Source organism: Limulus polyphemus, unplaced genomic scaffold (assembly GCF_000517525.1).
Source record: "Limulus polyphemus unplaced genomic scaffold, Limulus_polyphemus-2.1.2 Scaffold916, whole genome shotgun sequence".
NCBI classification, from domain to species: Eukaryota; Metazoa; Arthropoda; class Merostomata; order Xiphosura; family Limulidae; genus Limulus; species Limulus polyphemus.
Genome location: NW_013666526.1, coordinates 314,360 through 321,468, shown reverse-complemented (window position 1 = coordinate 321,468; position 7,109 = coordinate 314,360). Strand labels below are relative to the sequence as shown.

Genomic DNA, 7,109 nt, shown 5'->3' with positions numbered 1-7,109 from the left:
TAATTACGTACATAATATCCTTCTAAAAAAACACTGGTATCTGTGGCTCTTCGAATGGCACAAATGGGCCAAATGTTTGGTCCTAGCTTAAGGACTATTGTTTTTCAACACAAAGCTATCATTTAGAAAACTCTATCATGTTATTAATTACGTACATAATATCCTTCTAAAAAAACACTGGTATCTGTGGCTCTTCGAATGGCACAAATTGGGCCAAATGTTTGGTCCTAGCTTAAGGACTATTGTTAAAGCATTTACCTGTTGATCCTAGTTTAAGGGGAATTGTTGAAGTATTCCCCAGTTAATTCTAGCTCAAGGACTACTGTTGAAGCATTCTCTTGTTGGTTCTAGCCCAAGAACTATTGTTGAAGCACAGTCTAGACAAAACACTAGTAATATAAACAAACGACTTTTAACGGATGTTTAACAGTTGAACATTCCAAACTGAAGTCTCCTCCTACACGTAAACTGATTTTAACCCATTGACTGCTGATTTGAAGTATAGGGTACGCTCCGCTTACGGCAGTTGAATGCGAGTGTGATGCTTGCAAAAATTCCGCGTGCGTTTAGAGCAGCCGCAGTCAATGGTTTAACTGGAGACTGATGTACAAGCTAAACGTAAGTATCATATCCAGTTACATCTAATCAACATGCTTGAGACTGTTCAGCTAGACATAGCTCTCATGGACTGTTAACCTGGATGTAGTTGTCATGTTTGAGATTCTTAACCTGGATGTAGTTATCATGTTTGTGATTGTTAACCTGGATGTTAGTTGTCATGTTTGAGATTGCTAACCTGGATGTAGTTATCATGTTTGATATTGTTAACCTGGATGTAATTATCATGTTTGAGATTGTTAGCCTGGATGTAGTTATCATGTTTGAGATTGTTAACGTGGATGTTAGTTGTCATGTTTGAGATTGTTAACCTGGATGTTAGTTGTCATGTTTGAGATTGCTAACCTGGATGTAGTTATCATGTTTGATATTGTTAACCTGGATGTTAGTTGTCATGTTTGAGATTGTTAACCTGGATGTAGTTATCATGTTTGATATTGTTAACCTGGATGTAGTTGTTATGTTTGAGATTGCTAACCTGGATGTAGTTGTCATGTTTGAGATTGCTAACCTGGATGTAGTTATCATGTTTGATATTGTTAACCTGGATGTAATTGTCATGTTTGAGATTGTTAACCTGGATGTAGTTATCATGTTTGATATTGTTAACCTGGATGTAATTGTCATGTTTGATATTGTTAACCTGGATGTTAGTTGTTATGTTTGAGATTGCTAACCTGGATGTAGTTGTTATGTTTGAGATTGCTAACCTGGATGTAATTGTCATGTTTGAGATTGTTAACCTGGATGTAGTTATCATGTTTGATATTGTTAACCTGGATGTAATTGTCATGTTTGAGATTGTTAACCTGGATGTTAGTTGTCATGTTTGAGATTCTTAACATGGATGTAGTTGTCATGTTTGAGATTGTCCAACTAGATCACTTTTCGACTTTTTGTTTTGTAGATTATAAAAAAAAGTATCGTAGTTCGTAAAATACGTATATATTTTTATCTCAGGTGTATGTGATTATCATAAATGAAACCTTGTGACACTGATGAACACATAATTAACATAAACAAAGTATCGCTTTAGTCGAAACAATCCAATTTCAGGGATAAAAGTGTTATCGCTCTGACAAAACATCGCCAGAGAAGTCGTAAATATTACACTTAGCAATTATGATAATTTCTATGAATTATTAACAAAATATTACAACTAAAAAGCTGGTCACGTGTATTTTTACGAAGCTAGATAAAACATAGTTTTATTATACACACGTTTTGGCAGAAAAAAAACAACGTATACCGACTGTCTAAGATTGGTACTCTTCGTGTATGTGTTTATAACATTTCTCATGTTTCATAATATATAACACGGTAGTGTACTATGAAAGAGATAACTGAATACACCAGATCTCGGAAATCGAGTTGTGGCTATTTAAGAACGTTATGAAATATCGACAAAAAAGTTTAGAAAGAACGACCTTTATACTCCAGAGATATATGAAAGAAACGTTAGTTAAAATGAAAAAAAAAATCTTTTATTTTTTTATGGAGTATAAAGATCGTTGTTTTTAAACTTTTTATGAAAATATGTAAATCCCTCCATTACGCACTACAAATCTTGAAAGACAACGTTACGAAATGCTGCAACAATGTCGCCACGCTAGATCGATGGAAATGCTCGTCACCGGATGCTTTCTATACTGGAATTCCGACTAAAAGCGCTGATGCAGCAAGGAACAGTTAGGTACCAGATGAATGTAATTACCGTAGCTCTGGTAATAAAATTCGGTGCAACATCTCATAATAATCCCTCCAGTAAACAATTTGTTTTATGTAATTCGTATTTCATTTATGATAACAACGTAGCTAGAGCAACAGTCTGAAGGTAAATACTTCTATTCAGTTAAGGATACGGTCAAAACTACATTAGTAATGTCGTGGTGATAATATTATTAACCAAGATCATGTGTGATCGTTACAATATACTAAAAACAGGAGTTTAACTGAACACATATTAACAATACTAACGCAATTATAACAAAAGTGTTGAAGTCAGGTTTTCAGTAAACAATATTAAAGTGATGTTTTGTTCAACACACAACACTATAGCAAGCTTCTAGAGTTAGTGGTGATTTACTATAACAACGACAAGGTAACTAAGAAAATGACTGCTTTACTTCTGATACGCTGCATGACTTTTCGTATACTTGCCACATGTTCTTCAAGAATAAGAAGATCATTGCAATGATGGAGCGCACACAAAGGGTAACAATAGAACTGAATAAATTGTACAATAAGTCTCAAGGGTCAGTTAGACAACGCCTTAGTATAGGAGAGTAACAACATAACTGATTAAAATGTACAATAAGTCTCAAGGGGTCAGTTAGACAACGCCTTAATATAGGAGAGTAACAACATAACTGTTTAAAATGTACAATAAGTCTCAAGGGGTCAGTTAGACAACGCCTTAATATAGGAGAGTAACAACATAACTGTTTAAAATGTACAATAAGTCTCAAGGGGTCAGTTAGACAACGCCTTAGTATAGGAGAGTAACAACATAATTGATTAAAAGTATAATAAATTTTGAGAATCAGCTAAAACACGTCATAACAAAGAAGAAAAAGAGGATAACTACGAATTGTATAAAATGTACGATAAGGTCTCAAGGGTCACTTAAAAACGTCGTAACTGAGATGAGTCACGTGATCAACCCAAGGTACAAATTAAAATGTATATTGTAAGTTAGCTAACTAAAGGTCACTATGACAGCAATAATTAACTAACGGACTAAAGGTCACTATGACAGCAATAATTAACTAACGGACTAAAGGTCACTATGACAGCAATAATTAACTAACAGACTAAAGGTCACTATGACAGCAATAATTAACTAACGGACTAAAGGTCACTATGACAGCAATAATTAAATAACGGACTAAAGGTCACTATGACAGCAATAATTAACTAACGGACTAAAGGTCACTATGACAGCAATAATTAACTAACGGACTAAAGGTCACTATGACAGCAATATATAACTAACGGACTAAAGGTCACTATGACAGCCATAATTAACTAACGGACTAAAGGTCACTATGACAGTAATAATTAACTAACGGACTAAAGGTCACTATGACAGCAATAATTAACTAACGGACTAAAGGTCACTATGACAGCAATAATTAACTAGCTAACTAAAGGTCACTATGACAGCAATAATTAACTAACGGGTACTAACTGTGACGACAATAGTTATCGAACGGGTACTATCAAATAACGATAATTAATGAACAGTTACTATCATGACAACAATGTAGTTGATAAATGGTTAGTAGCTTTTTCTTTCTTTTTTTTTAATTAAGCACAAAGCTACACGATAGGCTATCTGTGCTCTGCCCACCACGGGTATCGAAACCCGGATTCTAGCTTTATAAGTCCGCAGACATACCGCTGCGCCACTGGGGGCGGTTAGTAGCGTGACAACAATGTAGTTGATAAATGGTTAGTAAGTAGCATGACAACGATGTAGTTAAGGAACGGTTACTATAATCATGGCAACACTAGTTAACAAAAGGATTCATAATTTCCTTATTAGTGCGCAGCTGCGGAAGACCAAAATATACTGTATCTTCTAATTAAAAATCCTGTGAAAAGTGGACTGCTTGTTTCTTCAGTTCTTTCAATTGTTCTAGAGTGTACTTTAGCCTGCATGATTTATCACCTTTAGAGGCGACTTCACATTCTCCAACTTGATATCCCAGTATACTTGTTTCAGTGACGTAGGAAGCGGGGGTCACACACACACTTTTCAATCTGTCTTAATAAAAATGCATCAAAACCAGGAAAATTACTCTCAGGAAAAACAGGATAATGCATAAAATTTAATTCAGAACCCGAGAGCTTCTGGACCCTAAGGCGAGCCCTATATCCCAACCATAATGGATGCACCTAATGCGCACTTTCCCTCGCTTTTCACGGTCAAATAAACCTTGCTCCCCCCACTACTTTCAGTTTGCCACCTACACCCCTATGTTTGTTTTAAAGCACAAGCCATATAATGAACATTCTGTGCTTTGTACACTGCGGGTATCGTAATTGATTTGCAGCGTTATAAGCTCATAAACTTACCGCTGGGCCAACGGGAAGCTCGAGAATAAATCAAATGTTAATGGCAGTTTTTTTTAAGAAACGTTCACAAATCAGCGAGTTTACTTTAAATCTTCCAAAGTCTTCAAGTCCGTCGTAACACACTACTTAAAAAAATCGATAAAAAAAGAGCTTTTAAGAAATATTTTTTTAAAAATGTGGAAGAAAGCGTGAGAATACAAAACAGTTTCAAGAATTAAAAACAAAGCAAAACATAGTTTCTCATAAAAACATTTCCAAGACTTTGAAAGTTGAAGTGATTCTTGTTTTTCAATACTTTCTTAAGTCAGGCAAAGTTAAGAAGACAGACAACACAGCGATTATGTATAAAACTAATACATCAGACAACACAGCGATTATGTATAAAACTAATACATCAGACAACACAGCGATTATGTATAAAACTAATACATCAGGCAACACAACGATTATGTATAAAACTAATACATCAGGCAACACAACAAATATATATAAAACTAAGACACCAGACAGCATAGCGACTATGTATAAAACTAATGCACCAGACAGCATAGCGACTAATCGCTGTGTTGCCTGATGTATTAGTTTTATACATAATCGTTGTGTTTTCTAGTGTCTTACTTTTATACATAATCGCTGTGTTGTCTGATGTATTAGCTTTATATATAATAGCTATGTTGTCTGATGTATTAGTTTTATACATAGTCGCTATGCTGTCTGGTGCATTAGTTTTATACATAGTCGCTATGCTGTCTGGTGCATTAGTTTTATACATAGTCGCTATGCTGTCTGGTGCATTAGTTTTATACATTGTCTTACTTTTATATATAATCGCTATGTTGTCTGATGTCTTAGTTTTATACATAATCGTTGTGTTTTCTGGTGTCTTACTTTTGTACATAATCGCTGTGTTGCCTGATGTATTAGTTTTATACATAATCGCTGTGTTGTCTGATGCTTTAGTTTTATACATAATCATTGTGTTGTCTGATGTCTTAGTTTTATACATAATCTTTGTGTTTTCTGGTGTCTTTTATATATAATCGCTATGTTGTCTGATGTCTTAGTTTTATACATAATCGTTGTGTTTTCTGGTGTCTTACTTTTGTACATAATCGCTGTGTTGCCTGATGTATTAGTTTTATACATTGTTGTCTGTTGTATTAATTTTATATATAATTGCTCTGTTGCGTGATGCCTTAGTGTTATACATAATCGCTATGTTGTCTGATGTATTCATTTTATACATAATCGTTGTGTTTTCTGGTGTCTTAATTCTATACATAATCGTTGTGTTTTCTGGAGTCTTAATTTTATACATAATCTTTGTGTTTTCTGGTGTCTTACTTTTATACATAATCGCTATGTTGTCTGTTGTATTAATTTTATATATAATAGCTATGTTGTCTAATGTATTAGTTTTATATATAATCGCTATGTTTTCTGATGTATTAGTTTTATACATAATCGTTGTGTTTTCTGGTGTCTTAATTTTATACATAATCTTTGTGTTTTCTGGTAGCGATTATATATAAAAGTAAGACACCAGAAAACACAAAGAATATGTATAAAATTAAGACACCAGAAAACACAACGATTATGTATAAAACTAATACATCAGACAACATAGCGATTATGTATAACACTAAGGCATCACGTAACAGAGCAATTATATATAAAATTAATACAACAGACAACATAGCGATTATGTTTAAAAGCAAAACACCAGAAAACACAGCTATCATATACAAAAGTATATGTATACATATACAACACGAGATAACACAGCGATTATGTAAAAAAAAGACGGCAGAAAACACAACGACTATGTATAAAACTAAGATATCAGACAACACAACGATTATGTATAAAACTAACAGATCAAACAACATAGCGATTATGTATAAAACTAATACCTCAGGCAACACAGCTATTATGTATAAAACTAAGACACCAGAAAACACAACGATTATATATAAAACTAAGACACCAAATACACTCTGCCATGACCATCTGTTTTCTAAAGAAGATATTTATTGGGCACTAATGTTTTTTTAAGTATTGGTCCATAAGAAAAAAAAATTGTTCTCTCAAGTTTCTGTTGCATTACTTTTCTCGTTTTTAGAGTTGCCATCTGTTAGTTTGACAACTCTTGACTCATACATTCAGAAACGTTCCTCAGCGTAGTTATTTCGATAACTTATGGGTTTTCTAAATATAACGAAAATCTGGATGTTCTAGTAGTATTTACCTATTCGTTCAGAAACGCTTTTGTTACTTTAAAACCGTTAATGAAAGTTAGTTTCGAATTTTAGGATAATCCCATAGGTACGTTGCCTGCATACTAGATTTTCTCCAGTAGTCATTCAGATGAATACGATATATATATATATATATATATATATATATATATA

General features: G+C 33.6%; 1 protein-coding gene and 1 long non-coding RNA gene across 2 annotated transcripts in view; one reads left to right on the top strand and one right to left on the bottom strand.

Moving 5' to 3' along the window:
• LOC111086199 overlaps positions 1-2,198 on the top strand; it is an 8,980-nt gene extending 6,782 nt beyond the window's left edge. Inside the window, exon 3 of the long non-coding RNA XR_002610953.1 lies at positions 2,119-2,198. This is a non-coding gene — a long non-coding RNA (uncharacterized LOC111086199). The remainder of the gene's footprint in view (positions 1-2,118) is intronic.
• The window catches only part of LOC111086201 (dipeptidyl aminopeptidase-like protein 6), an 85,971-nt gene that overhangs the window by 68,547 nt on the left and 10,315 nt on the right, over positions 1-7,109 (bottom strand). The window lies entirely within an intron of this gene.